The sequence below is a fragment of the Pleurodeles waltl genome, chromosome 4_1 (assembly GCF_031143425.1).
Source record: "Pleurodeles waltl isolate 20211129_DDA chromosome 4_1, aPleWal1.hap1.20221129, whole genome shotgun sequence".
NCBI lineage: Eukaryota > Metazoa > Chordata > Amphibia > Caudata > Salamandridae > Pleurodeles > Pleurodeles waltl.
Window position 1 is genome coordinate 47,337,427 of NC_090442.1, and position 23,090 is coordinate 47,360,516.

Below are 23,090 nucleotides of genomic sequence, written 5' to 3' on the forward strand. Positions count from 1 at the left end.
AATGCGAACCACAAATGAACCCCAAACCTATGTGACCTTGTAGAGGGTCGCTGGGACTGTAAGAAAACAGTTAGGGTTAGAAAAATAGCCCACCCCAAGACCCTGAAAAGTGAGTGCAAAGTGCACTAAAGTTCCCCAAAGGACATAGAAGTCGTGATAGGGGATTTCTGCAGGAAAGACACAAATCAGCAATGCAACAACGATGGATTTCCAAACGAGGGTACCTGTGGAATAAGGGGACCAAGTCCAAAAGTCACAAGCAAGTCGGAGATGGGCAGATGCCCAGGAAATGCCAGCTGTGGGTGCAAAGAAGCTGCTACTGGACAGTAGAAGCTGAAGATTCTGCAGGAACGGCAAGGGCTAGGAACTTACCCTTTGGAGGACGGATCCCTCACGCCGTGGACAGTCGTGCAGAAGTGTTTTCCTGAAGAAAGACCGCCAACAAGCCTTGCTAGCTGCAAATCGTGCGGTTATGGTTTTTGGATGCTGCTGTGGCCCAGGAGGGACCAGGATGTCGTCAATTGCGTCTGGGGACAGAGGGGCGTCGAGCAAGACAAGGAGCCCTCTCAGAAGCAGGCAGCACCCGCAGAAGTGCCGGAACAGGCACGACGAAGTGGAGTGAAACGGTGCTCACCCGAAGTTGCACAAAGGAGTCCCACGCCGCCAGAGGACAACTTAGGAGGTCGTGCAATGCAGGTTAGAGTGCCGTGGACCCAGGCTGGACTGTGCACAAAGGATTTCCGCCGGAAGTGCATGGAGGCCGGAGTAGCTGCAAAAGTCGCGGTTCCCAGCAATGCAGTCTGGCGTGGGGAGGCAAGGACTTACCTCCACCAAACTTGGACTGAAGAGTCACTGGACTGTGGGAGTCACTTGGACAGAGTTGCTGGATTCAAGGGCCCTCGCTCGTCGTGCTGAGAGGAGACCCAGGGTACCGGTGATGCAGTTCTTTGGTGCCTGCGGTTGCAGGGGGACGATTCCGTCGACCCACGGGAGATTTCTTCGGAGCTTCTAGTGCAGAGAGGAGGCAGACTACCCCCACAGCATGCACCACCAGGAAAGCAGTCGAGAAGGCGGCAGGATCAGCGTTACAGAGTTGCAGTAGTCGTCTTTGCTACTTTGTTGCCGTTTTGCAGGCTTCCAGCGCGGTCAGCAGTCGATTCCTTGGCAGAAGGTGAAGAGAGAGATGCAGAGGAACTCGGATGAGCTCTTGCATTCGTTATCTAAGGAATTCCCCAAAGCAGAGACCCTAAATAGCCAGAAAAGAGGGTTTGGCTACCTAGGCGAGAGGATAGGCTAGCAACACCTGAAGGAGCCTATCAGAAGGAGTCTCTGACGTCACCTGCTGGCACTGGCCACTCAGAGCAGTCCAGTGTGCCAGCAGCACCTCTGTTTCCAAGATGGCAGAGGTCTGGAGCACACTGGAGGAGCTCTGGGCACCTCCCAGGGGAGGTGCAGGTCAGGGGAGTGGTCACTCCCCTTTCCTTTGTCCAGTTTCGCGCCAGAGCAGGGCTGAGGGGTCCCTGAACCGGTGTAGACTGGCTTATGCAGAAATGGGCACCATGTGTGCCCATGAAAGCATTTCCAGAGGCTGGGGGAGGCTACTCCTCCCCTGCCTTCACACCATTTTCCAAAGGGAGAGGGTGTAACACCCTCTCTCTGAGGAAGTCCTTTGTTCTGCCATCCTGGGCCAAGCCTGGCTGGACCCCAGGAGGGCAGAAACCTGTCTGAGGGGTTGGCAGCAGCAGCAGCTGCAGTGAAACCCCTGAAAAGGCAGTTTGGCAGTACCCGGGTCTGTGCTACAGACCCGTGGGATCATGGGATTGTACCAACAATGCCAGGATGGCATAGAGGGGGCAATTCCATGATCTTAGACATGTTACATGGCCATATTCGGAGTTACCATTGTGAAGCCACACATAGGTAGTGACCTATATGTAGTGCACGCATGTAATGGTGTCTCCGCACTCACAAAGTCCGGGGAATTGGCCCTGAACAATGTGGGGGCACCTTGGCTAGTGCCAGGGTGCCCACACACTAAGTAACTTAGCACCCAACCTTTAGAAGGTAAAGGTTAGACATATAGGTGACTTATAAGTTACTTAAGTGCAGTGTAAAATGGCTGTGAAATAACGTGGACGTTATTTCACTCAGGCTGCAGTGGCAGGCCTGTGTAAGAATTGTCAGAGCTCCCTATGGGTGGCAAAAGAAATGCTGCAGCCTATAGGGATCTCCTGGAACCCCACGCCAGCCAGAGGAAGGGTCCAGCACACAACAGCCAGAGGAAGGGTCCAGCACACGCCAGACAGAGGAAGGGTCCAGCACACGCCAGCCAGAGGAAGGCTCCGGAACACACCAGCCAGAGGAAGGCTCCGGAACACGCCAGCCAGAGGAAGGGTCCAACACACACCAGCCAGAGAAAGGGTCCAACAGAACTAGCCAGAGAAAGGCTCCAGCACACGCCAGCCAGAGGAAGAGTCCAGCACACGCCAGCCACAGGAAGGCTCCAGCACACGCCAGCCAGAGGAAGAGTCCAGCACACGCCAGCCAGAGGAAGGCTCCAGCACACGCCAGCCAGAGGAAGGCTCCAGCACACGCCAGCCAGAGGAAGGCTCCAGCACACGCCAGCCAGAGGAAGTGTCCAACACACACCAGCCAGAGAAAGGGTCCAACTCAACCAGCCAGAGAAAGGCTCCAGCACATGCCAGCCAGAGACAGGGTCCAACTCAACCAGCCAGAGAAAGGCTCCAGCACACGCCAGCCAGAGGAAGGGTCCAACACACACCAGCCAGACAAAGGGTCCAACACACACCAGCCAGACAAAGGGTCCAACACACACCAGCCAGACAAAGGCTCCAGCACACGCCAGCCAGAGGAAGGGTCCAACACACACCAGCCAGAGAAAGGCTCCAACACACGCCAGCCAGAGGAAGGCTCCAGCACACGCCAGCCAGAGGAAGGGTCCAACACACGCCAGCCAGAGAAAGGCTCCAGCACACGCCAGCCAGAGGAAGGCTCCAGCACACGCCAGCCAGAGGAAGGCTCCAGCACACGCCAGCCAGAGGAAGGCTCCAGCACATGCCAGCCAGAGGAAGGGTCCAACACACAACAGCCAGAGGAAGGGTCCAGCACACGCCAGCCAGAGGAAGGGTCCAGCACACAACAGCCAGAGGAAGGGTCCAGCACACGCCACCAGAGGAAGGCTCCAGCACACGCTGCCAGAGGAAGGCTGCAGCACACGCCAGCCAGAGGAAGGCTCCAGCACACGCCAGCCAGAGGAAGGCTCCTGCACACGCTGCCAGAGGAAGGCTCCAGCACACGCCAGCCAGAGGAAGGCTCCAGCACACGCCAGCCAGAGTAAGGCTGCAGCTGACAGATTGGAAATTACACCCTGAGGTTCTGAAGTGAGACCAGGTGATATAATACCAGCATGTAAAAGACGGAGCCCCAGTTAACTGGGCTGGAGATGAAAAGGGAAATACATCACACATGTAGAGAATGGAACCATAGCTACCTCAGCTGGGAAGAAAGGAAAATAAAAGACAATCTCATTCATTTCTTTTTTGTCTTTTATGTTAATCATATATAGTTTTTTGAAGGAGTAGCTTCCTAAAGCAATCTCTTCATCCATTAATCAATGTGTTATGTTGGTTTTGGTAGGTGCACCATCTGTGGTACATAACCTTGGGGTAAAGGTCGATAACAGAATGTCCTTTGGTCCCCAGGTGGACAGTGTGGTGAACGTCTATTTTGGTCTACTGAGATCTTTGAAGAAGTTCTGTTTTTGCTACTCATGCACAGCCAGAGGCTGATGATATATGCCCTCATCACTTCTCAGTTTGATTAAACCAATTTGCTGTATTGGGACTTACCAGTTTATCAACTTAGAAGACTCCAGCTGGTACAGAATGCCGCAGCTCGGCTTCTGTTAAAAATCCGGAGAGGGCACCATATCTGCAATTATCTTAAAGAGCTGCACTGGCTGCAGGTAAACGAGAGAGTGCAGTTCAAAGGACTTATGCTGGCCCACAGAGCCTTCCACCAGACTGGGCCACGTTATCTGGCTAGAAGTCTTTCACCCTGCCTTCCTGCAAGAATCCGGCATTCCTCAGATGTCATGCCGGTGGCTGTTCCTAAAATTAAAAGGAAAACATGGGGTGGCTCTTCCTTCACGTTTCCTGCTGCCACTGCATGGAGTGCTCTTCCCTTTCATCTGTGGGCCATGAAGGACGAGGGCTCCTGGGACATTCCTGGAGAAGCCATGCGCTCAATAAAACCTTAATTGATCGATTGATCTGAAGGTGACTGCAGATATATGCTTTTTTGTAGAGAACTATGAAGGGTGAATGTATGTTTAAAAAATAACTTTCCGATTTGCTTGTTTGGGGGCATCCACCAATGGACTTCAGGCCCACTGTGATACTGTCTGCTGGTCACACATCGGTCTCCCACAGGACCTGTTGGGGAGGGAGTAGGATAGGTTGGGTTTGTGATGTTATACGGTTCCTACAAATTAAGTAGGACTGTGTATTAGGCCAATATGAACTTGCCCTAATTTTGTAGAGGTAATTTCTTAGTCTTGTGGAGTGGATGTTTACAGCACAGACTCTTTTGTTCACTGAATTGCTCTTTTCTGTGTCTTCCAGGATCTGTCAGTTTACATTCAGGTTCCTCTGTCTCCAACAGCTCTGATGTTTTCCTGAATAATGGAGCTCAATTTTTCATTTTTATTTTTGCTGATTTACAATAGCATGTTCAATATCCATAATCATTTCATGGATCCAAGGTTTATTCTCTTTTGGATGTAAAGAGATATAAAATTACTAAATATAAACACGAGGAAATGTCACTACACATTTTTTGCTCGTTGTAAAGTAGATCTCTTCTGTACCGTATCTGAAACTTAGCAACGGATATTTCACCACATGCAGATATTTAAGTAGAAGCTCTGTTGAACACCTCACACCTAATTTACTTCAGAAAAAGAAGTGATTTACCAGTGTTCACAGAGTAACTTAGTAAAGAAAGTGAGCTCATAGAGCACCCACATGCTAGAGGTAAAGCTTTAGGAAGATGCATATGGTCAGGATTGCATTTAAGCAAGAACAGATTGTAGAAAAAGGGATGAAGCAGGAGGCGCTGCTGATACTGACGTTTCCGGAAGTGTATAACAAAGCTAACTCTTCAGGAAGTACATAACAAAACTAAATCTTCAGGAAATGTATAACAAAGGTAACTCACTGTGCATTGTTAGCCAAAGCAGTGGAGCGACTCAGTGCATGCTCTGTCTAGCAGTTACATTTACTTGAGGGAACCAATGCACTTTTGACTCAGGAAGGGACGGTCATTTGAACCCTAACCCTTTACTCAAGCATATTTTGATCACTTTTGTAAGACCCCTCCTTGATATCACTACATTACCTTGTGAACATGTGCAAGGAGGCTGTACTTTGGCACTTTTGTTTTCTCAGTCCCCCCACATCTTGCACTTTGCACATTTTGCACTTAAATTTATTGCGCAAAGAACAGTTGATACTAGATGCTGGCATGTCATTCCATTTCCAGCCAATTTGTTTTTACTAATGTGCTTTGTACTTTTATGCAGTGACCCGGTTTTAGCTTGTCTAGCTGCTGCAACTACTTGAAGGAACCAGTGCACTATTTTAATTGATGTGTAGTCTTGGTTTTACTGCTTGAGGTATCTTATTGCAATGGTTTTCAGTAACTATGAAAATAAAATAAACTTGAAAGCCATGGATGCACACAGGAGAAGCCAGGTAACTGCCTAACAGTCAAGCGGCCCTGGGTTGCAGCACAGGTGTCACAAGCGTCATTACAGAAGCTCCCCTTATAGGTAAAAACAGAGGCGGTACAAAGGTAGGTGCGCAGGAAGTATAAACAGAGGAGGTGCACAGGTAGGTGCTTATGAGGTACAAACAGAGGAGGTGCGCAGGTAGGTGCTTATGAGGTACAAATAGGGGAGTGCACAGGTAGGTGCTTATGAGGTACAAATAGGGGAGTGCACAGGTAGGTGCATGTTACTTTCTTGGTCTGTTACATCTGTACTATGCAGGGTATTGGTGTAAATTGTGTCCTATTCCAACTGCCTCAAAATGGCACTTCCTGCGTGGGTGTTGCCACTTTGACCCTTTTCTTGAGGGAAGAAAAGCATCAGAAAACACAACACATGGACGCTGCTTCCCTTAAGGGGGAGATCCAAATTAGGGTCCAGGTTTTGGACAAGAGCTTGGGAGACAAAAGAATCCTAAGAAATACTGTTTCTCAGGGCGTTACCACAGCAGATTCAAGTGTTCATTTGCTATCAGTCCACTCTCTCAAACTCAGATTCCTTTGGTAGTGCCTCTGGTACTACACCTGCCTCTAGGCCCTGTAATACTGATTCATTCTCCTTCTATGAAAGACTGTTGCAGACTTGAGGCCTGATTTAGGGTTTGTCAGACAGGTAACTCCTTCACAAATTTGACACATATCCCGTCTGCTCATCATATTACAACTGCCACGTGACATAATGAACTTTTAATCAGGCGGGCGGGATATCTGTCATGTTTTGTGACCAAGTAACCGGTCTGCCAAACTCTAAATCAGGCTCTTGGTGCACATTCTGTCTGGTGTTTTTCCAGTGTCAGAAAGTCTCAAGTTTATAAAACATACAGTATTATCTGACCACGGCTGTGAGTTGTAGTCATAATGCCACTCCTGCTGTGTTTCTTTTTTCTTCTCTCAGCTCCAGTCACCTATGCTCATGAACTGTCCAGAGACTAGTTTACTATTGGTTCACTCTGATGTTTCCAGTGATGGACGCTCTTCACTTTGCTGAATGTGCATCGAAAGAGAAGAGGACCAGCTGCAAGCGTGGGAGACTTAACTGTAATCAAGAGACCTAGGAAAGAAGACTTCTGTTTTCATGCATTCCAATGGGTTCTGGGAATTGCAGTCTTTTTGTGACTGCATTTAACTAGGCTGCTGTATGGATAAGGCAAAGAAAGTAATGCATAATGCTCTGCTCTCTACACTGAATAAAGTTGAGACATTCCGACAGTTTACATTTAGGAAACTCTAAACTCTGAGCATGCTTCCAACATATCTCATTAGAAGTGTATATTGGGACAAGAACATAATCAGAGGACAGAGAAGACAGGAAGTGAGATGAGAAAAGGCGGAAGGAAGGAAAAGAACCCAGAATATCTAAGGTGTCAACTTAAAAAAAAAAAAAAAAAAAAAAACTTAGTTCAGAGCTCTTATGAGCTCTAATCTGAACACTTTTAGGGAGGGAGCGGATCTGATATGAACTGGTACTGGGTTCCAAATATCTATGGCATTGCCGCATGAGGGCCTATTGAGGGTAGATGTTTGTCAAATGAGGGTACTTGAGATTAAGACCCACTTTCGATAGTTTTCTTCTTCATCGATAGCCCAAGCCTTCAATTTAATGCATCAAAATTGTTTCACTGCATTCAAAGGTATTTATTAAAAGTGAAAGTAAACCCACTGAGTTGCTGATACGCCAATGGTTTATAGATTGTGCTGCTACCCTTTTTCTCACCGCATCAATGAACTTGCTTTCTTTGTTAGGCGGAGGGGTGTTGCCTCTAACTTGTGAATGATCACACTTAGAGCAGTGGTGATCACTAGCAAATCTAGTGGTACTTGTCCCCTAATGTATATGGGAGCTGATGCAGAGGCCCTATATTTTTTTTAATCGGACCTGGGTGTTATTATGCTACCCCGAACATGGTCCTTGAAAATGTCCTCAGTATGGCGTAACATGAGTGGCCTTATGGGTAGATGACAGGGTCTCAAAGAGGAAATCTTCTTCTAAGGGTTCTTTATGAAAAGTAGCAGCCCTACCTATTAGCTCCTGATATGCAGTAGAATTGTCATGAGGGGATGGACGGACAGGAAATAAATCTGGACCAGAGTCCCCTCATGGGTCTATATCATAACAGTCCCAGGCGTAAGTGTGTAGTGGTGTTCCAAAGGTGTCATCCCCTGCACCATGTCCACTTGTAACATTATCCGGGGATCCCTGAGGTGAGATATCTAGGGGATCTTCAAAAGACTGTGGTGGAGATGGGGAGTCCGTTGCGGTGATTATGGTGGTAGAAGAAGCAAAGGACTGGTGACCTTGTCCATTTCCTTCTTTTTAAGTGGAGTGGGTAAGTCAAATGGCTCTTGGAAAGACAGCGGTCTTTTTGATGGTGGCGGAATTGGAGCTGAAGGCTTTGTCAGGGCATGTCAGGTATGAGGCTGAATGAGGCTCTGCTTTTGTCAAGCGTCCAGCTTTTCCTTCAGTTTATGGAAGATAGGCTCCACTGACTTTCCAGTATCTGCTTTCGGAGCCAGCTTTGAAGATTTTGGTTCCAAGCCGTGCTTGTGTTTCAACACCAATGTTCCATTCTGTGTCAAAGTGGTGGATGTGGATGGTCGGCTCAGCAGCAAAGGGCGGCGAGGTATTGGGGTGGTTGACACTGACGTTTTCGGCTTTGGCTGGTGTTTTTTGCTGGTGCCATGCCAAAGGGAGAAGAATCCTGACCAGTCACTCGGTGCCAACCGTGGACAAGAGGCAGTAGTGGACTGCGGGCCTCTTGTTCAAGAGGGGCTGTGTGTTTTCTGCCATGTTCAACGAGGGGTTGAGGGTCAGGGGGTACCGTACTCACATGAGGTGCCAGTAAAACATCCGTCATCTCGAAGTTGAGTTCGGGTTCAGAGGGGCAACTGCCCTTAATTGAGAACACCACTTCTTCTGCTATAGAAGCTTCAGGGTGTTCTTTTTCACCACGTCTTTATGCCCCACGATGTTGGGAGTGTCCTCAAAACTCCTATGCTGCATTTCGAGCTGACGTGCTTAACAGTCTTGGAGGGTCTTCTGCAAGTGGGAAAAGCAGCCGGCCTCGAAATACACTTCCCCTGTGTTTCGGTGGCAAACACAGGTTATAGACCTGATGTGAGTCAGTCCATGGATATTCCGCGTGGCAGCGAAGGCAGAAAATAAATGGCGTCCGTTCCATAACCAGCAGGGCATTCTCTGGAGAACCTGGTGGAGACTGAGTATGATGGCCATGAAGGGTGAGGCCCTGTAGGAGCCGCGGTTAAAGCGTATCAACTCTATGAGCAATGAAGACCTCGATATGCAAGATAGCAAAGCGCTATCAAAACATTACCGAAGAGGGTTAGTGTATCAGGAACCAAAGAGAGCATTCTAATGGTCCAGGAGCACAAGCACAAACATCCAAACCCCACAGAGGAAAGAAAACAATCTAACAATGCCCATGAGCATTATCACCAAGAGGAGTCACTCAAACTCGTGACTCCAAAGACTTCTTTGAAGAAAAACAACTTGCACACTTCCAGATCCAACAGAAGATGGCAGGAATATGCAAAGCATGTGTAGCTACAGCTACACATGGCTCAAACATATAGGCCCTCATTATGACCTTGGTGGTAAATCCCACTTACCGCCATGCTGACTGCCGCCAACATACTGCCGCGCAGCAGATTACCGCTACCAATATTATGACCCACACATAGTAATCCGTCACTATACAGCCACGCACACAAATCCGCCAGCCCAAAGGTCAGTGATAAACTGGCGGTACCAAAACCCACACCGTTACGCCAACAGAACTACGCCCACAGCATTATGACCCACGAATCACCGCGGCGGACATTCAATGGTGCTAAACCGTTAGCGGTACATACCGCAGCGCTCAAAATACACACACACATACAAAACACCACCACATTGGACAATTCAAACTACACACACCTGACACACATGCACACACCACACCCACATCACTATAAAACACACACACATTACCCACAACCCTTTACCGTTACAACCAAGTGCCACAAGAGAGATAGCAAAACCACAGGCAAGACCACAGACACACACCATTCACGCACCCCAACACAGCACCCCACACACCCTCACCCACACCACTCACACTACACCCATGGCACTGCAACGACACCCCAGGTTCTCTGAGGAGGAGCTAAGGGTCATGGTGGAGGAAATCATCCGGGTAGAGCCACAGCTATTCGGATCACAGGTGCAGCAGACGTTCATTGCAAGGAAGATGGAGCTATGGCGGAGAATCGTGGACAGGGTCAACTCCGTGGGACAGCACCCCAGAACAAGGGATGACATCAGGAAGAGGTGGAACGACCTACGGGGGAAGGTACGTTCCACATCAGCAAGATACCAAATAGCTGTACAGAGGTTTGGCGGAGGACCCCCACCTCCTCCCCCACAACTAGCAACATGGGAGGAGCAAGTCTTGGCGATCATGCATCCTGAGGGCCTGGCAGGAGTAGGAGGAAGACTGGACTCTGGTAAGTCAAATCTCTATTACTATCACCCCCCCCCCCACCTGCATGCCATCACAAACCCCTACCTTTACCATCACTCCACCACCTCACACACAACCCACCATCGCAACCCACATCTCCCAATACCAAGCCCTGCATGTAACACCAATGCATGGACCCCCATCACAGACCTGCATGGACACCCATTTCTAAAGCATGCACACTAGAGTGAATCACCTAGCCCACAAAATCACTACTCACACAAGGCAAACCTGCCAGGGCAATAACAACCATACAGGGCAACACACCCATGCACAAGATGGCACAAACAGAAACAATAACACTGCATTTACATCCGCACAGGTCCCCCACCCAACGTCACCAGAGAGGAGGTGCCAGCAACTTCCAGTCCACCCCCAGAAGAGGCCCACAGTGATGACAGCAGCTCTGGACACCTGGATCTGGTTGACCAACCTGGACCATCAGGGATCTCCGGACAGTCGGTTACCCAAGCACAGTCCCATACCACCACAGAGCCTCCCCACTCAGGAAACACCAGCACAGTACCCACCCAGCGGGCCCATACCTCTGCCCCCAGGACACGTCAATCAGCAGTGTGTCCACCACTACAGGGACCCCAGGCCACTCCACAAACAAAGGACGATCAGGGACCTGGGGTCAGTGGCAGTGGGCACATGGTTCAGGGGACAGAGGCACAGGACAACAGGAAAGCTGGGAGGACTGCTGTGCGACAGGGGGAGTACATGCCCAGGGAACCGACTCTCTAGGACAGTGTTTTTCAACCACTGTTCCGCGGCACACTAGTGTGCCGCGAGAGGTTGCCTGGTGTGCCGTGGGAGGGGGCGCCGGACTGTAGGACATTGTGAACGGGTCGTTACGACCACGTCCACGCCAGCGCCAGCGCCAACCAGCTTCTCGCCAGGAAAGTCAGTTGCGCGTTCCCATGTCTCCATGGGAACGCTCCGGGCGTCGATGACGCGTTTCCCTGTTTCCAGGGAAACGCTTGAGGAATTCCGGGGCAGCGATGGTGAAAAGGCGCCAGAGCCGAAAGACGCGGAGAGGGAGAGCGCGACGAGGTCAGGGATTGATTTTTCTGGCTATCCAGTTTGGAGTGCACCAGTACTGTGATCCTGTGACACCAGTGGTAAGTGACATGAGCCACAAAGGGTAATATCCTTTAATCTCTGACTGTCCCAGGGCCATAAGCCCTGCAACTAATGGTACAGCTGGTCCTGCTTGTGGTTGAGGCAGTATTGTTTTAAAGATGATTAAGAAATCATTATGTTGAAGAATAGCTTCAATGTTCCATGTAATCACTGCCCAGTTGTTGACCTCCCTGAATGTTACTATAACTTCCCCCATGTAAATCTGGTTTCGAAGCATGTGTGAAGTTTTAGGGAAATATGTGTACCCAACCGAAGTCAGACATTGTAGCATTTACCAAGGAGGAACAGCCGAAGTCGTATGTCGTGGCCATTATTTTGCTGGTTTTGTCTGAGGCAAGAACCCTTGGGGCTTTTCCCACTAGCGCACTTTACAAATTCTTTGATTGATTGATTGACTACTAGTCTGTTTCTGTATGGGATGCTCTGCTTGGGTCTGTGCCGATGCTCCTGTCTGGGGAAGTTCTCCTTTCAGCAACCATTTTAGTGTCTCTGTGCCCAAGCCTGTCACACCTTTGTATTGTGCATTGTGAAAGAAATGGTATTACAGGTGATGGAAGGTTACACATATCTGTGGTCTAGTCGGAACTGGTTACTAAAATTTTTGAATCCCACCACTGATGTTAAGGACTATAAATAGCTCCGGTGTCACTGTTACACTAACAGGAGGAGGACAGGAGGAGACATCGCCGATGAGCAGAAGAGCGCCAATGGATCTGGATTTGGAGGAAACATGAGCAGAAGAGCAGAAGAGCGCTGACTGATGGATCTGGATGGAGACATACGCAGAAGAGTGCTGAGTGTGACGGACAGCGGCTATCTGGAGGAGACAAGCGCAGTAAGTACTGAGTGACAGTGAGATACTGCAGTGATGGACAAGTTTTTGAAAAGGAAAGAACTGGACTCTGAACAAAATTTGGAGCCAGATGAGAGCCCAAGTACGAGTGGGGATCAAAAGAAAGCAAAGATGGTTAGCTCAAGCAAATTCTCTGGCACAAGGCAATATAGCGAAAGCTATATTTCATTTGGATTTACTTTCACCGGAGATGCAAACAAACCAACTCCACTGTGCGTGGTGTGTGGTGAAAAGCTAGCTAACAGTGCTATGGTCCCAAGCAAACTTAAACGCCATCTCCAAACGAAACACCCTTCGCTTCAAAACAAGAATGCGGACTATTTTGTTCGCCTGCGTCAAAACACGGAGAAAGAGGCAACTTTCATGAGAAAAACCACAAAGGTAAATGAAAGAGCTCTTAAAGCTAGCTATCAAGTTGCTGAACTTATAGCCAAGTCAAAAAAGTCGCACACTGTGGCAGAGACATTAATACTTCCCGCCTGCAAAGCTATTGTAGAGGAGATGCTCGGACCTGAAGCAGCTAAGGAAATAGCCAAAGTCCCTCTCTCAGACAACACAATTTCCAGACGTATTAATGACATGTCTGCAGACATCGAAAGTGTGGTTTTGGAAAAGATCCGTATCAGTGAGAAATTTGCATTGCAACTTGACGAGTCTACTGATATCAGTGGACATGCTCAACTCTTGGCCAATGTGCGTTTTGTTGATGGTGATGCAATTAGAGAAAACTTCTTTTTTTGCAAGGCATTGCCAGAAAAAACTACAGGAGAAGAAATTTTTCGGGTCACATCAGAATACCTTGAACAAGGAGGACTTAAGTGGGAAAACTGCACAAGTGTCTGCACCGATGGAGCTGCAGCCATGGTCGGGCGCACCAAAGGCTTTGTAAGCAGAGTGAAGGAAAGAAATCCAGATGTTATTGTTACGCATTGTTTTTTACACCGTGAGGCCCTCGTAGCCAAGACTTTACCAGCAGACCTAGTTCATGTGTTGGATGATGTTGTGCGCATGGTAAACTTTGTAAAGTCACGACCCATGAAAACTCGCATATTTGCAGCTTTGTGTGAGGAGATCGGAGCGAAGCATAAAACCTTGCTGTTTCATACGGAGGTCCGGTGGTTGTCGCGTGGCAAGGTCTTGGTTCGTGTGTATGAGCTGCGGGAGGAACTTAAAGTGTTTCTGACAAATGAGAGGTCAGATTACGCAAAGCTGCTTGCAAGTGATGAGTGGTGTGCAAGGCTGGCATACCTGGCAGATATATTTCATCATCTGAATGAACTGAACACACGAATGCAAGGCCGAAATGAAAACCTGCTTACAAGTACAGATAAAATAAATGGATTCCGTTCAAAGGTGCAACTCTGGCATCAACACGTGGAAAGTGGCAATCTTGAAATGTTCACACTCACCAAGCAATGGCAAGGTGTTCACACTGCTGCACTGTGTGAGATAATAGTTAAACATTTAAAAACTCTCGAGGAGAAGTTGTCATTTTATTTCTCTTCAGTCTCCACTGAATGCCTTGACTGGGTTAGGGACCCTTATAGCTCAGTATCAGTTGGTGGAAAGGACATGACTTTACAGGAGCAGGAGGAACTAACTGAACTGAGACAAAATCGTGGTTTCAAGCTAAGATTTGCTGATCTACCTTTGGACAGTTTTTGGTTGGATACTGCCAAGGAGTTCCCCCTTCTGGCAAACAAAGCTATTTTGACATTGCTCCCATTTTCCACTACATATCTGTGTGAGATGAGCTTTTCAAGCATGATTGCTATAAAAACTAAATACAGAGAGAGACTGAGAGCCGTTGACGAAGAGCTACGTGTGTGTCTTTCTTCGATTCCAGCCAGAATATCAGCTTTGTGTTCAGCCAAACAGGCCCAGGTTGCGCACTGAATAAAGTATTTTATAATTTTTCATATTTCTGTTTACTTACTATTTCATAATAAAGTAATTATAAAATACTTTCTTTGTGTTTATTTGATTCCTATTCAAGAGAATTACTTTATATATAGTCAATATAGGCACAGAGTTAAATTTTTTAACATTTTCTAATGGTGGTGTGCCTCGTGATTTTTTTCATGAAACAAGTGTGCCTTTGCCCAAAAAAGGTTGAAAAACACTGCTCTAGGAGGCACTTACCAACAGTCCCTGCGATCCAGGCAGAAGCCAGAGAACATTGCCAAGACCCCCGCCAGGAAATAAGACTCTCCTGTATGTCACCCTTGTGTCCCACTCTGTCACCATGTTTACCTTGAACTGCCAATGCACCTGTGATACAAATAGACTGGACTCTATCCTGGACTTTCCTCCATCATCACCCCAGCCCATTGCATATCGCCCTCTAATCATTAGCACTTAAATAAACACCATTTGAAAAAATACATGTATTGAGTCTGTCAAATCATTTAACCATGTATTCGTTTAACAAGCTTTAAACACTGCAATATAACTGTACAGTATTGTATACATAGGAATGACCTGTAGTTGGCTGCACAACACACCAGGAGCGACAGTGGGGCACAAATATCTGAAATTAGGAGATGCCAAAGGGTACAGTAAGTGGGCATAGAAGTTGGAAAATCAGCCTGACAAAGACAATGTCGAATACAAAACTGTCAATGTAAAGTGTAATTACAGTGTCTTACCTGTGTGTCATTGGAAGTACTGTCTTATAATAGCACTTCTGTTGTCCTCATCCTCATCCTCTGCCTCCTCATCTTCACTGTCCACAGGGTCCACTGCTGCCACACGGGCATCTCCATCCTCATCCTCCTGTAGAAAAGGCACCTGGCGACGTAAGGCAAGGTTGTGCAACATACAGCATGCCACGATGATCTGGCACACCTTCTTGGGTGAGTAGTACAGGGATCCACCTGTTAGATGGAGGCAACGGAACCTGGCCTTCGGGAGGCCAAATGTCCTTTCTATTATTCTTCTTGTTCGCCCTTGTGCCTCATTGTAACGTTCCTCTGCCCTTGTCCTGGGATTCCTCACTGGGGTCAGTAGCCATGAGAGGTTGGGGTAACCAGAGTCATCTGCAAATATCGAGGGACAACTGTTAGACACACACTAACCCTTAGGGCCCACCCCATACCCATACACCAACATCCACTGGATGGAACCAGGGCTCACCTATTAGCCACACCGGGTGCCTCTGGAGTTGAGCCATCACATATGGGGTGCTGCTATTCCTCAGGATAAAGGCATCAAGTACAGACCCAGGATACTTTGCATTGACATGGGAGATGTACTGGTCCGCCAGGCACACTATCTGCACATTCATGGACTGAAAGCTCTTTCGATTTCTGAACACCTGTTCATTTCTCCGGGGAGTGGGGGAAACAAATGCAACATGTGTACCATCAATGGCCCCAATAATGTTGGGGATATTTCCCATTGCATAGAAATCAGCTTTCACTGTGGCCAAATCCTCCACCTGGGGGAAAATGATGTAGCTATGCATGTGTTTGATCAGGGCAGACAACACTCTGGTCAGCACTATTGAGAACATTGGCTGAGACATTCCTGCTGCCAAGCCCACTGTCACTTGGAAGGAGCCACTTGCCAGGAAATGGAGCACAGATAGGACTTGCTCAAGAGGGGGGATCCCGGTGGGCTGACGGATAGCAGATATCAGATCAGGCTCCAACTGGGCACACAGCTCTGTGATTGTGGCCCTGTCCAGTCTAGAGGTGAGGATAATGTGCCTGTCCTCCATTGTTGCCAAGTCCACCAGGGGCCTGTACACGGGGGATGTCTCCATCTCCGATTCATCTGCAGTGGTTGCAATCTAGGGGGCAAACGGCGAGTAGCTGGTCAGTATCCCATATTTCAAAACACTACACTGCATTGCATGTTGTGACTGTAACACAAGATTGTTGTATAGGCCCAAATGGTGCATCTGTGTACTGTGATGCAGTTAGGTGCCACGGCCTGCCCTCCCCCCTGAAATGGTGTCCGCCTGTCCTGTATGGAGGGACATGTGGAAATGAGGTCATTCCGCTGACGTGCGCCGTTGCGGGAGGCGGTCGAAAACCGCTGTGCAACTCCTCATTGGGTCCCATTGGGCCCTATGGGTTACAGTGGCCAATGGTGATGTACGCCGGCAGTGACGGTATGCACCGCCGTGGACGTGACCGCCATTTTCTATCTGTTAACCCACTTGCTACCTGACCTTCAATAGGAGAGGACTTACACTGCAAGCGCTGCTGTGACCTGTGTCTGGGACCAACCATGGCTCGTGTGACTGGGGAAAAGGCCCCTGCTTTCACCGCTGCGGAGTTGGAGAGACTGGTGGATAGGGTCCTACCCCAGTACCGAATGCTGTATGGGCCTCCAGACCAACAGGTAAGTACACTGTGAGCATGATGCATGGAGTGCTGTGTGTGAGGGCCTTGTGTAAGGGGGGGTTGGTGGACGGGTCCTGGGCAGCGTGCTGCATGTATGGTGTGCAATGTCTGTGCGTAAGGCGATGGTGGGACATGAGTGTAACAGGCTGGACGGTCTGACTGATACCTTTTTTCTTTGTGTATTTTTCGGCAGGTCAGCGCTTATCAGAAAAAGGGTATATGGCGTGCCATCGCCAAGGACGTGCGGACCCTGGGAGTCTATGGCAGGCGGAGCACCCACTGTCGGAAACGGTGGGAGTACCTGAGACGCTGGGCAAGGAAGACAGTGGAGGCCCAGCTGGGGATGGCCTCCCAGCGAGGAAGGGGTGCCCGTCGAACCCTGAACCACCTGATTGCCCACATACTGGCAGTGGCCTATCAGGAGCTGGATGGGCGCTTGGGGGCATCACAGCAGCCACAAGGGGGTGAGTACATTTTCCAAATATACTACTTGCGCGTGGTGGGGTGGTCTCCGGGTGGGGTATGTGGGCCTGTGGGTGCCCCTAGGCCAGGCCGGACATTGCAGCGTAGGTCCCATGTTGGGCAGGGTATGATGTGAACCACCTCCAACCAAGCTAGTAGGCATCCACTACTGGGCAGGGGGTCTGTGGGTCTCAGGTATGCTGTTAGTGGCGTTAGGTATTACTGTCCATGGGCTGGTGACTAGCATTGTGACTGCATTGCCTAATGTGTAGGGCTGTTCCCTGTGTGTGTGTCGTGTACGCCAACAGTGGTGTTGTAGCAGCCACTGACCAAGTGTATCCTTTGTCTCCCCCCCCCCCTTTTTGTTTTGTCACCATGTCCTTCTGTGCATTAGCATCATCTGGCGGAGGAGCTGAGGCACGGGCGACGGAGGGAACTGCATCCCACTGGGCCGGGAGGCGAATCCACAGATGGTGAGGGCACCAGTGGGACGGAGGGTGAGGGGAGCACCACGGCCGAGACAGGAGTGGACAGTTCCGACAGTGATAACTCCTCCGATAGAAGCTCCCTGGTGGTGGCGGACACCTCTGTGGCCACCCCAACTACAGGTACAACCGCCACCCCCGTACCAGCACTGCCCTCCCAGAAGCCCCTCAGTGAGTTTCCCGTGCCCGCTCACCCAGGAGGGTGGGTATCTCCTTTGCCCTAGGCACCTCAGGCCCTTCCCCAGTTGCCCAGCTGCCCTGAGTGAGGAGGCTATCGACCTCCTGCGATCCATCTCTGTTGGGCAGTCAACCATTGTGAATGCCATACAGGGGCTGGCAGCCCATTTGCAACAAACAAATCCATTCCTGGAGGGCATTTACTCTGGCATGGCGGCCCAACAGAGATCAATCCAGGCTCTGTCCTCCTCTCTGATGGCAGCCTTTGTCCCTGTTTCTATCCTCCCCCCTCCAACTTCCTCTACCCAGTCCCATTCCCCTCAACCTATCCCAAGCACACAGGCAGACCAGCATGCACCCAGGACAACACACAGGAGTGGTTCAGGCAAACACAAGCACCACACATCATCCCACAGGCACTCACACAAACACCATCCAGATGCAGACATGCCAACATCCACTGCCTCCAGTGTGTCCCCCTCCTCCTCCTCCTCGTCCATCTACCTCCCAGTAGCGTCTACACACACAACTGCATGCCTCCTCCATCACCAGCACCCCTATCACTACACGCCCCTCACTTGCAATCACCACCCCCACATCCATGCACACGTCCCCTGTGTCTTCTCCCACTGTGTCTGCCCCCCTCCTCCCAAAGTACACAAACGCAAGCACTCAGACACCCAACAGCAATCCACCTCACAACAGCATCCAGCCCACGCACCCAAACACAGCAGACAGACACCTCCTACAACCACTTCCTCTTTCTCCACTCCTAAACCTTCACCCTCATCCCGCCCCAATGTCCCTAAGAAGCTTTTCCTCTCCACCGTTGACCTCTTTCCTACCCCTTCCCTCCCCTTTCCCCCCAATCCTTCACGTCGGGCCAGGGTGGTCAGAACCCAGGCGAGCACCTCAGCCACCCAGTCTACGGCCACAGTAGTGTCAACAGCTACTGCAGGTGAGAAAGGATCCTGGGAACCACCCAACAGTACTGGAAATGTGCATGCACCAGGTGCATCAACAAAGGGCAAGGAGGCACCACCAGCTGCGAAAGGAAGGGCAAGGAGGCACCACCAGCTGCGAAAGGGAAGGGCAAGGAGGCACCACCAGCTGCGAAAGGGAAGGGCAAGGAGGCACCACCAGCTGCGAAAGGGAAGGGCAAGGAGGCACCACCATCTGCAAAAGTGAAGGGCAAGGGGCCAGCACCAGCAGGCAGGAAGGACAGGAGGCCTGGTGCTGGGACTCATTTGGAGCCCCCACCACCAACCATGGCGGTTCAGCCGTCCGAGGCTACAGGGGATGGGCTGGAGCCTCCCCCCACCACTGCCAGCACCGCCACCAGCACCACTGCCAGCAGCAGCAGCCCCTGTGGGCAGCCGTCCGAGGCTGCAGGGGATGGGCTGGAGCCTCCCCCCACCACTGCCAGCACTGCCACCAGCACCACTACTAACAGCAGCAGCCCCAGCAGGCAGCCGTCCGAGGCTGCAGGGGATGGCTGGAGCCTCCCCCCACCACTGCCAACACCGCCGCCAGCACCACTGCCACCACTGAGCAGCCGTCACTGCCGGCGGGCAGTGTGTAGTCCTGCCTCCATGGGCTGTAGTGCGTCCTGGACCCTGCTAATCCTGTAGGTGTGACACCCAGGTGAGAGACTGTGACCTTGAACTCCACAAGATCTGCATCACATGGCACAATGCCCCCTCCAGAACCAGTGGAAGAAGCCATCCACTCACCCCATCCCTCCCAGGATGAAGCACACTGGGCACAATGCCCCCTCCAGAACCAGTGGAAGAAGCCATCCACTCCCCCCATCCTTCCCGGGATGAAGCACACTGGGCACAATGCCCCCTCCAGGACCAGTGGAAAAAGCCATCCACTCACCCCATCCATTCCAGGATGAAGCAAACTGGGCACAAGGCCCCATCCAGAACCAGTCGGTAATCCACCCACTTGAGAGGATGTGGCCTTGCACTCCCCAGGACCAAGCAGTGGGTAATCCACCCACTTGAGAGACTATGGCCTTGCACTCCCCAGGACCAAGCAGTGGGCAATCCACCCACTTGAGAGAATGTGGCCTTGCACTCCCCAGGACCAAGCAGTGGGCAATCCACCCACTTGAGAGACTGTGGCCTTGCACTCCCCAGGACCAAGCAGTGGGCAATCCACCCACCTGAGAGACTGTGGCCTTGCACTCCCCAGGACCAAGCAGTGGGCAATCCATCCACTTGAGAGACTGTGGCCTTGCACTCCCCAGGACCAAGCAGTGGGAAAATAACCCACTTGAGAGACTGTGGCCTTGCACTCCCCAGGACCAAGCAGTGGGCAAATCACCCACTTGAGAGACTGTGGCCTTACACTCCCCAGGACAGCGCACAGGGCATGTAGCCCCCTCCAGGACCATTGGCATTGTACCATCTTCCGGCTGAGGTGCCCCCCCCATCCCCTGTCCCCCTGAAGTGCCTGTTTATTATTGACCTGATGCCCCTGCAGTGTTATCTCCGTGTTGTTGCAGGAGTGAGGTGGGGCCTTGGCCTATGTGTTATGGCCCACGGACATTGAGGACTGGGCAGTGTCCCTCCATTTGTAAATATGTATATACGTGTTAGAAATGGGGTCTTTGGTTGACGGTCAGGTTACCCCCTGTTCAAGCAAGGACCCTCACTCTAGTCAGGGTAAAAGAGAATCACCCTCAGCTAACCCCTGCTTACCCCCTTGGTAGCTTGGCAGAGCAGTAGGCTTAACTTCAGAGTGCTAGGTGTAAAGTATTTGTACCAACACACACAGTAACTTAAGGAAAACACTACAAAATGACACAACACCGGTTTAGAAAAATAGGAAATATTTATCTAAACAAAACAAGACCAAAACGACAAAAATCCGACATACACAAGTCAAGTTATGAATTTTTAAAGATTAAACTAAAAAATAGCGCTTAGAAACAAAAATGCTTCGATGAGATGTTAACACGGCGTCGTGACGGAGTCGTTACCAACAAGCCAACACCAGCGGCGCCGGACACAGAGTCGTGTAGACCCCCAAGTACAGTACCTTTGGTGAAGAGTGAAAACAAGCCGATGCGCGAAGTCGGGGATCGCGGCGTCTGTGCGAAACGTTGAATCCGTGCACTTCGAGCGGCGTCGGTCACGACGTGGTGCGGCGACTTCCACGGAGTCGCGGACTTCAGCTGGGCTGCAGCGGCGTCGGGCCTGCGAAGAGCGTCGTGTTCCAGTGAAGGTCACGGCGTCGGGTGAAGGCGGCGTCACCGGATTCAGCAGCGGCGTCGGTCCGGAGTCGTCCGAAGTCGATTTCCTTGGATTTCCACCAGCTTTCCTTTCAAGGGCCCAGGGACTGGATAGGGCACCACTTGTCAGAGCAGGAGTCTCTCCAGAGACTCCAGGTGCTGGCAGAGAGAAGTCTTTGCTGTCCCTGACACTTCAAACAACAGGAGGCAAGCTCTAACTCAAGCCCTTGGAGATTTCTTCACAAGATGGAAGGCACACAAAGTCCAGTCTTTGCCCTCTTACTCTGGCAGAAGCAGCACTGCAGGAAAGCTCCACAAAGCACAGTCACAGGCAGGGCAGCACTTCTTCCTCAGCTATCAGCTCTTCTCCAGGCAGAGGTTCCTCTTGGTTCCAGAAGTGTTTCTAAACTCTGTAGATTTGGGTGCCCTTCTTGTACCCATTTTAGTCTTTGAAGTCACCTTTCTTCAAAGGGGACTCACACCTACTTGTGAAATCCTGCCTTGCCCAGGCAAGGCCTCAGACACACACCAGGGGGTTGGAGTCTGCATTGTCAGAGGCAAGAACAGTCCTTTCAGATGAGAGTGACCACTCCACCCCTCCCTCCTAGCAGAGATGGCTAATCAGGAAATGCAGGTTACACCCCAGCTCCCTTTGTGTCACTGTCTAGTATGAGGTGAAAAACAACCCAACTGTCAAACTGACCTAGACAGGGAATCCACAAACAAGGCAGAGTCACAGAATGGTTTAAGCAAGAAAATGCTCACTTTCTAAAAGTGGCATTTTCAAACGCACAATCTTAAAATCAACTTTACTAAAAGATGTATTTTTAAATTGTGAGTTCAGGGACCCCAAACTCCACTTGTCCATCTACTCTCTAGGGGAATCTATACTTTAATCATATTTAAAGGTAGCCCCATATTATCCTATGAGAGAGACAGGCCTTGCAACAGTGAAAAACGAAGTTGGCCGTATTTCACTGTCAGGACATATAAACCACATTACTATATGTCCTACCTTATCCATACACTGCACCCTGCCCTTGGGGCTACCTAGGGCCTACCTTAGGGGTGCCTTACATGTAAGAAAAGGGAAGGTTTAGGCCTAGCAAGTGGGTACACTTGCCAAGTCGAATTTACAGTGTAAAAATACACACACAGACACTGCAGTGGCAGGTCTGAGACATGATTACAGAGCTACTTATGTGGGTGGCAAAACCAGTGCTGCAGGCCCACTAGTAGCATTTGATTTACAGGCCCTGGCACCTCTAGTGCACCTTACTAGGGACTTACTAGTAAATCAAATATGCCAATCATGGATAAACCAATTACATACAATTTATACGGAGAGCATATGCACTTTAGCACTGGTTAGCAATGGTAAAGTGCTCAGAGTTGAAAAGCCAACAGCAACAGGTCAGAAAAAAATAGGAGGCAGGAGGCAAAAAGACTGGGGATGACCCTGCATAAGCAAAGTCCAACACGTTTGTATTTTGATGCACTTATGTTATTTTATCGTATTACGCTCACTTTCTTCCAATCTTTTTGTCCTTGCATTATTCCTGTGGGGTAGGGGGTGAATATGTAATGTTACTGCATCTGGTTGTGTGTATGGTGTTGGGGGTGGGAGTGGGGGTGTTGCGTGTGTGTGTGTGTCACTCTTTTTCCTCCCCCATCCCTTGTGTGCTAGTCGGCAGTACTCACCGTTGTCGTCTTCGCCGGCGTTAATGTTCGTAGTGCAGGAAGAGGTAGACGAGCATTGGGAAAATGTGCAACTCGGGCTCCATGGCATCGTGGTTGTTCCTTGAGTGTCCAGAGGTGAGTCCTTTGACTTCTGTGTTCTGTGTCCACCGTGCTTTTGATGTAGTTGGTACCGCCCCGGAAAAGGTGGCGGATAGGCCTGTCTTAATACAGTGGGTGGTACATTGTCTTCCGCCTGGCTGTTGGCGGTTACCGCTGTGCAGCTTGTTGCTACCGCCATGGCAGTCAGTGTGTTAAAGTGGCTGT

At 50.2% G+C, this 23,090-nt stretch overlaps 1 protein-coding gene across 1 annotated transcript in view; it reads right to left on the reverse strand.

Annotated features, from left to right (window-relative positions):
- LOC138286971 (zinc finger protein 850-like) overlaps positions 1-23,090 on the reverse strand; it is a 71,778-nt gene that overhangs the window by 16,967 nt on the left and 31,721 nt on the right. The gene's annotated exons all lie outside the window — the stretch shown is intronic.